Source organism: Phodopus roborovskii, unplaced genomic scaffold (genome assembly GCF_943737965.1).
Source record: "Phodopus roborovskii unplaced genomic scaffold, PHOROB, whole genome shotgun sequence".
Classification (NCBI taxonomy): Eukaryota; Metazoa; Chordata; class Mammalia; order Rodentia; family Cricetidae; genus Phodopus; species Phodopus roborovskii.
Window position 1 is genome coordinate 443,215 of NW_026126412.1, and position 10,522 is coordinate 453,736.

A 10,522-nucleotide genomic window follows, 5' to 3' on the forward strand; every position below is an offset into this window, starting at 1 on the left:
AGGGGTCTCTTGTATATACAGTGGCTATTTGAGAACCGATTTAATTGATGAAAATCTCCACCCAGTGCTGCAGGGATCTGAGGCAAAGGTCCAGAGAATGACAGGAAGCATGGTGTCTTAACCAGTCCAAACAGTCTGAAAATGTCAGTTTAATTGTCAAAGTGGAAGTCATGAGTTTTTCACTGCAGGTCTCTCTGGTTTTTAAGATCTCTGTTCATCCATGGGACTAGATCCTGATTAAACACCATAGGAGAGCCAGCTGCAGAATCAAGGCTGGACACCGGGTAACAAAGACTATGACCATGTCCAAGCCAGCAGGGAGGGTGTCCTCCAACCTTTCTGAGAGCCTCAGAGGAGATGCTGCCATGGAGTGGGAGAGAAACTCCATGGCAGTGAGGAGATGTGGAAAGCAGGGTGGTGACCCAGCCATCCCTGACGCTTATCTGTACCAATTGCAGCCTGAGCCAAATGTAGAACAAACAAGCATTCTGGAGGGCTGTGTCAACTCACAGGACCTGCTATGCACTGAGAAGAAACTGCTGTCACAAACCTTACTTAGCTTCAACAGTAAGAAGACTCCTGGAAATAGAAGGGAGTCTACGTTTACACCAAGACTCGTCAGAAATAAATGCCTCCCTAGCCTTTGACAGGTTAAGTAGAGAAAACCAACAGGGTTTGTAAATCAAAGTAGATAAATGATTGGGTAATGGCTATCTAACAAACTGCTTTCCCAAGGATGGAGAATACTGTCGCATAGAATAACAAGCAAACACTATAAAAATAATCCTATCCCGGTATCCAAAGGAACCATTAGTGAACATACTGAAAGCTGCCTTTATACCACAGTTAAGGGACAACAATGAAAAATTAGAGGCAAATAACAAATTTAAAGTGAAGACCAATTAAGCAATTTGAAGAACAAAATCCTAACTAGCTACTCAAATAGAAAACAAAAATCCCAATTAAAGGCTAATTTTTAAAGTAAAACGAGAACCTGACACATTAAAATGAGGGTATGGGAAAACGGGTGTGAGGAAAATGTCAGCACCGGGCTGTTTATTTTAATGGAAAAAATAAATGGTTGTGGGTTTCCCCATGTGCAGACAGAAGGCTCTGTGCTGGCTAATACTGGAGAAGGAGATCTCCCCAAGTTATCTCCTATAGCCATTCCCCCTCACCGGTAAGATTCCAGGACAATAGATAACGGGGCAAAGAAGCCCAAGCCATCTCCTCAGAAGAGTCAGCCTGCATAACTTCTGGATATTCTTTGAGGGGATGCGTTCCTCTTCTAATTTTCAAGAAACCAGTCTTTAGGAAGCAAAGTGATGCAGGCCTCTTCTGGAACATTCTAGAGTTCACAGAACTTCTGCTCATTGCGCACAGCACGAAACTGACTTGTAACTCAGTTTTGTGATGCATCTCCAGATCTCACTCCAGTAAACTCAGGACAAAGACCAAACCTGGATCCAGGAAGCCCAGCTTTCCCTGGGCCCCCACTGTAAAGAGCCTCATTACCATGCTTGATGTAGCCAATGCCCCCCCCCCGTCATTCACCACCCCCTGATTACTTTTAAAGGACTATGGGGCCCTGAGACACCTGCCCGCTGTGAACATAGATAGGTAACACACTATCCACCGAGACATCTTGTTTTATGACTCCATGTTCCTATTTCTGTCTCCACTGTCAAGTCTGTTCATGCATGCCTTCGGAGGCTGGGTGCTCCTCTCTCGCCAGGTCAACAAAATGGGGTTCTGGGATATTCCGTAACCTCTTTGCAGCTTCCCATTCGCAGACTGGACACTGGGAGCGATAGCTCCTGGCATGGTCCTATTGTTTGGAGACTCAGAGGTGGGCCAACTGCCCTGGCTGGCCTTGTGTTTGGTGTGTCTGTTTCCTAGCTTGTCATTTCACGGTTGTTGTACCGTCTCTTCAGAAGAGAAGCCTCGGACTGTGTGCTGTATCAGTCTGTTGTCACCCCTTCACACCATGGTCATAAGAAGGAAAACAAATGCCTACCTGAAACATTCTGATGGCTACTAATACACTTGAAAGCACATACTTTATCTACCTAACTGACATCCTAGGTCTGGTCCATCTCCCTATTGTCAGGGATTTTAAACAGGTTGTGAAGATTTAAGGGGCCCTAGTGACAGGTTAGTTGGTCACTTCATCCCTTGGGACTGAGAAGATCTAAGTTCAAAAATGTGAGGCCATGACTAAAGGAACTGGGTCGCTTACAGCCTGACTCTGGGACTCCAGGAGTGTGGCCTGACTGATGTTGGGGGTTGTTTCACCTGAGATTGTCCAAGCACACAACCAAGCTGGACTGCATCTTACTGTGGTGATCTGAATGAAAAATGGCTCACATAGATTCGTGTTTCTGCTTGCTCGAAAGTTGGGGGAACTGTTTAGAAGTGGTGTGGCCTTATTGGGTGAGGTGTACCACTATAATCCTCTATCTATCTATCTATCTATCTATCTCTGTGCTGTGTGCTTGTGGATCAGATATATGTTCTCAGCTACTTCTCTAGCCTCATGCCTGCCTGCCTGCCTGAAGATTGCCGTCTCACTTCCTGCCATGATGGCGGAACTTTTAGTCTCAAAATTAAATGATTTCTTTTATAAGTCGCCTTGGTCATAGTGTTTTGTCATGTCAACAATAAGTAAGACAGTTACATTTCACACCAAAAGTACTTGACTTTTCCTACCTGCCACCTCAGTCTTTACTCCTCCCTCTCACCCATGACTTCCGTTCGTTGATTTCTGAAGCTTGGGGAAAAATACTTCCTCTGTCAGAAGATGGGAAAGAATTGGACCTCCTCACAGGCTCAACTCCAAGCAAGCATGAAGCTTGATTGTCAGGACATGTGAGGACATGAAGGTGATTCTGGTCAGGTCTCATTATGCATAGTTGTGGCATTAAGAGGCAGGTTGCTGTGCAGGAGGCCTTCAGAGATGTCTGAGGAAAAAGGACATGCCAGCGGGCCTCTCCTGCCCTCTTAGAGGGCCCTCATCATTGGGAGCAGAAGTCACTGGAAATGGCACCATTCAGACACTGTGTTGGGAATGAGTGATGCCAACATGAACGCAGCCACTGGGTTGCATGGCAGCTGTTTTAACTTCTTTGTTCCTTAACAGTCAGTTCACAGTTATCTGTAGCAAGAGGAGGGGAGCAGGGTGGCAAGCAATTAAACACCATGCACATTTAGCTTTAAAATGACCTGCACAAGAGAGAGAGAAAGAGAGAGAGGGAGGGAGAGTTTTCTGAGTTACTAAATTTCTCAAAAATGTAAATTGTCTTTAAAATGACAGAAACAATGTATTTCAATGTTAGCTTTTAGTCAGGCAGTAAAATAGTAAAAGAAGTCTTCTGAATATCCACTCAGCTCTGCCTTGAATTTGGTCCTGCTACTCCTTGCTCTGCTTACTGTTGTTACTTTCTGACTCAATAATATACTCCTGGTGCTGCTTATGAACTTGTCCATTTGGAATACTATTTACCAACCTGCTACAGGAAGGCTTCAGTTCCTCTCTCTCCCGCTCTGGCATTGATCACATGATCACTTTCATGTCATGACTGGAGTTTTACCATTTGGTAGATACTAGAGTGCCCATATGGTTCTTACTTAGTAAATGCTCTCCCTCTACCTCATCTCTCTTCTGCCTCCTAAATTCTCTTTATATCTCACTTCCTGTCAATTTTGAATTTAATTATGTCACTCAACTGTCTTGACTTACAGCCTAGAAAAAGCAATTACAAACAGGTAGAATCTTGTGCTTTTCCTTTCATGGACCTTTGGTTTTCCTGGAGTTTCCAATTGCATTGCTTTTATGGAACCTGCTTGTATCTTGTCCTTAAGATCTGACATTTTGTGTCTGTTTATCTGTTTACATTGTTTTTGTTTTTGAAACAAAGTCTCAGTATATAGCCCAGGGGGCTCTGAATTCATGTTGCAACCCAAGCTGACCTCAAAAGTTGAGATCCTCCCTCTGGATGCTAGAATCAAGAATGTGTTCTTCCTTGTCCAAATAACATCTGATGTTTTAAAGGCATTATCAAGTCAATGAGAGTAGTTACCAACATGATTTTTCAACTCAGAGATAATGCTCCAGTAACACTGTGTCTACCTGAGCTTGTTGCTCTCTTCAAGCTAAAACTGCCACCCTACAAGTTAAACACTTCACGCTCTGAGCTATGCCCACTCTTTGTCTTCTGGATGGTTTTCCTGGTTTCCCACTATTTTGTTAGAACGTATCTGTGGTGATATTGTGTTTGTGGTCTAACAAATAAAGCTTGCCTAAAGATCAGAGGCTGGAGCTAGCCACTAGTTAACCACAGAGGCCAGGCAGGTGGCACACTCCTTCAATATCAGCACTTGGGAGGTAGCAACGGGAAGATTGGGAGTTCAAGGCCACATTGGGCTATGTGAGATTTAACCTGTCTAAAAGAAACAGAATTTACACCTTTGATCCCAGCACTTTGGATCTCATGCCTTTAATCCCAGCACTATGGAGGTGGGAACAGGAAGTGATATGGCTGGGTAGAAAGAGGTATATAAGACAGGAGGAGACAGGAGCTCAATCTTTTTTTATCTGAGAAATTCATAGATGTAAGAACTTTAGTGGCTGGCTCCTCTACTTCTCTGATCTTTCAACTTTCATCCCCTAATATCTGACGCCAGGTGTTGCAATTTTTAAAAGAGCAGTGTGAGAGAGAATGGTATCAGTCAACAAAGCTTGAGTGGAGGGTTTTTTATTGGGGGAAAGTGAATGGAAAAATCAGGGAGGGACGAGGAGACTGTGGGAGGAGAGAAGAGAGACAGGCAGAGGAGAAGCAGACAGAGAAAAAGAGGGGAGATGGGAGATGGGTAGAGCGCTTTTAAAAGGGAACATAATGAATGTGCATAGGTGGTGCTCTAGGTGGCTGCAGCTGAGGACATATCCTGTCAGAACCCCAAGGAAAGGCTAATACAGATGCCTGTATATTAACACCAGGCTTTTATTAATTAAGACCAATTAGAATTTGCATTACAATATCCTCTGTAATACTAAAAAATGGTCCATGTTCTTCTCTCCAGGCCATCTTTTCTTTATGATATGTATGTTTCTGTGTCCAAGTTTCCCTTTTACATAAAGACCGAGTCATGTTGGATCCAGCCCACTCTAAAAACTTTATTTTAATTTGATTACCCATAGAAACCTTATTTACAATAAAGTTACACTCAGCAGAGCTGCAAGTTAGAACTTGGATATCTTTTAGGGAGGCACAGTTACAGCCACAGCCCTACCTTGGCTCATTTGTACATCTCCAGTCCCAGGAATCACCTCACCTACACATGAAACTGTAGCATTGGCCACCACACTTTGGTGCTTTCTTGAAAATGGCCTTTGTCAGTTTAGGGGCTGACATGATAGCTTGAAGAGTGAAGGCGCTTGCCACCAAGTCCGATAACCTGAATTCAATTCCTGGGACCCATACGGAGGGAGAAAACAACTGAACTGACTCCTCAAGCTGACTTCTGACCACTATACACATGCCAAAACATGTGAAAACAACACATGTGTACACACATTCACACACACATACATGTACAAACAAATAAATAAAATATTTTTCAAAGACTTCTTCATGCCAACACATTTCTATTGCAAAGAAGTCCATAAAGATTATACAATCTCATTAATATGAAGAGGGGTCTATTTTTTTTTTAACAAAAACAAGGGTGGGAGAAAACTTGTTAGCAAGAAACACAATTTAAAATAATTGCTGTGGGGTCTGGGGAGATGGTTGAGAGACACTGCTCTCCAGGACACCTGGGTTCAGTTCTCAGCACCTATGTGGTGGCTCACAACCATCCATAACCACTGTTCCAGGCAGTCAGATGCCCTCTTCTGAACTCCAAGGGCACCAGACATAGGTGTGCTGCACCTGCATACAGCAGCAAAACACTCATACATAGAAGATTAAAACAAAATTTAAAAATACTAAGAAATTAATATTAAGCAAAATAACCATAAAATACTGTGATAGTCTCTTAGGACTCTACAGGCAATTTCCTTTGTTCTGACACCTTGGAAAGAACTAGACCCATATGCTTTATTTAAAAAAAAAAAAAAAGGAAAGAATCACCAAACCCTGTCAGTAACCCTTTGCTCAAGGAACAGACCAACAGACCTGCCTGCAGCTCAGATGAGTGGACAACAGCCACACATTTGTGCATCTACACAGAACGCTCAGAGGGACTGTACCGACTGTCCCCTTAGCACAGTTTAAAGGAAGTGTCCTTGGTGACTCATTTGTGCCCCTGACTCTGAAACCACCCCATTCTCAATGCTCTGGCAAAAGTGGCCACATGCTGGCCAGTGTGTCAGCCAAGGTTCCTATCTCCCCCCATCACAGTCTGCTTGCCAAAATGTTCACTGAAATGATGGCTTTATGATTAAACCACCTAGACCCTGTGCCTCTAGAGCTCTGCTCTGAACTCTGTCAGTTAGCTGGGACCTTTGTGTCATAAGACTACTTTCTCAGAAGCCTTCAGGGTCTGGGTGGTGAGAGTGACCCTGGGAGCTGCCTGCCAGGGAAATGACAAAACTCTTAATAAACAACAGCTTTAAATCACACCATGTCCTGGTGACACTGTCTGGGTACAGGCATGACAGGTAAGCTAACTGCCTTCAGGTGGGATATCTTTACCACATTTTGAGGATATGAAAATAAAACATACCTTTAGAAAAACTGAAACATGAAAGACAACTTCATCTTAATAACTAATATACTGTCTTATTTTCCTGTATGACTTAAATGTATATATAAGTATATATTATATAATACACACTTAAATAAATTAAGCATGTACAACATATTTTATATACAAATGCATGCATGTACATGATTTTTGTAAATCTGCATAAGTTCTGTTCATGTGACTTTTTTCTACCTTGTTTTTTTCTCATAAAATATTATAGCATGTCAGTCTCTCTGTCTTACTTTGTATTTTGTTGTTGTTATTATTTCTCTGTATGCAATGCTGTGGATCAAGCCTGGAACATGAGAGAGAGAGAGAGAGAGATAGTCTGTTTATCTTTCTGTCAGTCTGTCTGTATGCATGCAAGTATGTATGCATGCAATGTATGGGAGCACAAATGCACATGCATACACCACTCACCTTGCTTGTGGCAGGATCTTCTACTAGCCTGGAAGTCACCTTTCAGATTATGCTCACTGATAAATGAGTCCCAGGATGAACCTATGTCTGCCTCCCCATGCTGAGGTTGCAGTAACTCCACCAAACTGGCCTTTTGCTCACATACATTCTGAAGACCATACTCAGGCTCCGCCACTCATACATCAGGAACCTTATGGGATATGCCACCACCTCCCTATCCTGGGCCAGTGCTCTTGGCAACTTGGCAGAGCCACTGGGGCACTGCTTTTCACTGTCAGCTCAGCTCGTGCACAAAGGGCTCTTTCCAGATTCCCCACAGTAAGTTACACTATGGACCACTTGAGAAACATCACAAAAGGCAGAGCAGTAGAGCTATCCTGACCCCATAGTGCACGGCGCACACACACACCATGAGCCATTGCCAACACAAGCCTGCCAGGAAACCAGATGAATGTCCATCTGATGGATGGAGAGTGACATGCCTAGTTTTGCTTGATTAATTTGCATCAAGGCTTGGCAGTTCCTTTCATGTGCCCTGGGGCTTCCACGTTGCTGTGCTTTTTTATTTTTTTATTTTTTTGCTCTGACCATGCACACCCCTTCTATTTAGTTTTCATATGTTCTTACAAATCTCTATGAAAGTAATTGGCAATTAATGTTCTGGCCCTCACCTGTGTTTTTAAATGGTATCAATTAAAGAGGAAACAGGCTTGACTGCCTTTCCAAAGCTTCACACCTTGCACTTTGCAGGGACTTTTAAAAGGTCAATGCTACCTCAAAGTCAGACCTCAATCTGGACCAGCTGCCACCAGAAGCCACGAGGCTTTGGGTTTGCTCCACTGCTTGAAATGAGCTAAAGTTGTGAATTCTTAAAATGTCAGCCTCATACATTCACCCCCTCAAACAACACCAAGTGTGTCTGTCATTCAGCAGACATCCACTTAGCCACGATGGTGCTCCAGCCCCTGACCCTCCCACAGCCCAAAGTCTACATGCAAAGATGAATTCCAAACCCTTTGTGTTTGGCCCTCTCTGAAGTCCATTCACTCAGCACCTTGTAAATCTAGCAATTTTGTGATTAAAACATTAAAAAGGCACTTGCTCTGTGTGTGTGTGTGTGTGTGTGTGTGTGTGTGTGTGTGTGATCTAGTGACAGCTTATTTCATGGATGCCTAGAATGGACCTAACATCCTAAAGTAAGTACATCACCTCCCTGCCTGAGATATAGGAATTTCTATTTCCTGTGAGATCTGCTCTACCCTGCATGCTCCTGAACCCTCAGTGTGGGCAAGAAGAATTTAGGAGTATCCTGGGGAGGCTTTAAAGGTCCACTGCAGAATTTGAGTGTCTTAAGCCCTGTGTGCCCTTGAGGCCGGGATGCCTGGCCTCTTCCCTTCTGCTAGGAAGAGCATATGAAACACACATCACCTCCAAGGAAGGTTCACTTAACTCTCTGCCCAGGTCTGCTGCAGCTCTGCACAGACTGGTCGCTCTGTTCAGCCTCTGTGAGCATATAATGACTCACTTTCCTCCTCCATAAAATGAGAACAATAGCAGAACCAGACCGCTAGATGTGACAGGTTGAGTGATGTGTTTGTGTGCAGCTCAGCGCCAAGACAAGGAACCCTGGGAAGGTTAAGTACCTCTGTCCACTCCATCCATCCATGCAAGGCCAGTTGCCTTCAGCAGGGAGAGAGACACCAGAGTCCCACTGGGTGACTAAACTTGGCCATCGAAGAAAACTAACACAGCTAAGTTGGTGTTCAGCCTTTGGACACTGCAAAACAGGGCAAGGACATCACCTTTCTGGGTTGGTAAGGAGAAACAGAGACTGTTAGCAGGGACTTTTGACTAACATACCTCTCAGAGTCCAGGCCCACAGGGAAGAAACACCAGGAGCCATCGGTGTCCCTGACAGTGATAAAGATGGGCGTGAAGAGGTATCCAAGTGACAAATTGTGGGATGAGGATCAAGAGCCCAGGGCCACTGCCTGACTGCCTGGCGTGGAAACAGGCCTGTCACTCTTCAGAGACCTGTGTCTGGCTTCCCAGAGGCACAGGAGGCTGTAACCCCTTCACACTTTACTGCTGCGAAGCTGCCTCTGTGATTTGACACATTTAAAAACAAGTTCAGGCAGGGCCCCTCTCCAGTGAGATGGAACCAGGGAATGACAGGCTTTCCTTACCCAGCTGAGCCGCTCCTGCCTCCCTGCTTCCTAGTTTAAACGGGAGCCTTACAAAAGAAAGGGTCCAGAATGCTGGTGTGGAGCTACACAGTACTACTAGGTTCACAATGCTCTCCCATCTGGAGGTCTGACTGAAGGCCTGCGGAGGCATCATTAAATACAATCTTGGGACACTTCGAATTGTGAATCCAGGCTCCCTGGCAATTTCTTCAGGGAGCACCTGGGGCCAGCCCCACATCAGCAACTTTGCTGACACCCTGCTTAGCCCTATACAGTGTTGCCATCCCCCTCCCCCGCCTGTTAGGTCCCTGTCAGGTCCTAATAATACCTTCTTCCATCCCCGTTTCAAATCCGGGCCCAGCTCTGTGCGGGCTGGGAGCAGCAGCGAGTCCGAGGATGGCCAGCAGAGGGCGCGCTGGCTGGAGCTCTGCGGGTCCACAGCGGTGCACGACTCAGGACCCAGCTGGACCCAGCTGGACCGCTTGGACCCTGGCGGACCTGACTCTCCAAGGGAGACACGGCGCCTGCGCCTGCTCTCCTGGGCTCTAGAAAGCAGAGGGCGCAGCAGCGTTCTGGGCGATGATGGCCCATGTGCAAGTCAATGCATTTGTGCCACCTGTTGGCTTTGGGCTCGCACTGCACATGCGGGGAGGTGGCTACTCCTTGTGGCCTCTAGGGTTTCTCCCCACCTACTTGCCAGAGTCTCAGGTGACAGAGAGCTCAGGCTGCCTTAGTGACAGCCTGAGGCATACTTCTTTTCAGTATAGCAACATTTCTGAACTTACTTCTTAATACAGTATTTGATTTAGTAGTTTCTTCGTATGAGTTCAGATTAATGTCATGACAGTCTTATAGATTAATTTGCTGGTGGTTTTTCAAATTCAAGTGGACTTTGCTTTCACCAAAGTGAAAGTAGCGGTGATAGACAATTGAACTCATTTTATCTACCCAAGCTGTGTTTTAGTTTCTTTTTAGTGATGCGACTTTCTTAAAAATATAAGCTACAAGACATGTTTAGTTGTGTTCATTTGCCTTAGGAATGAACACAAAGGACCATGTGAAATTCAGAGTTACGATGGATTTTGTCAATCGTGTTAAATGTCAGTATATCTGTAATGCCTGAGACTAATGTCTCCGGAATTTGGCCTTGTCGGTGTGGTCCAATGGGG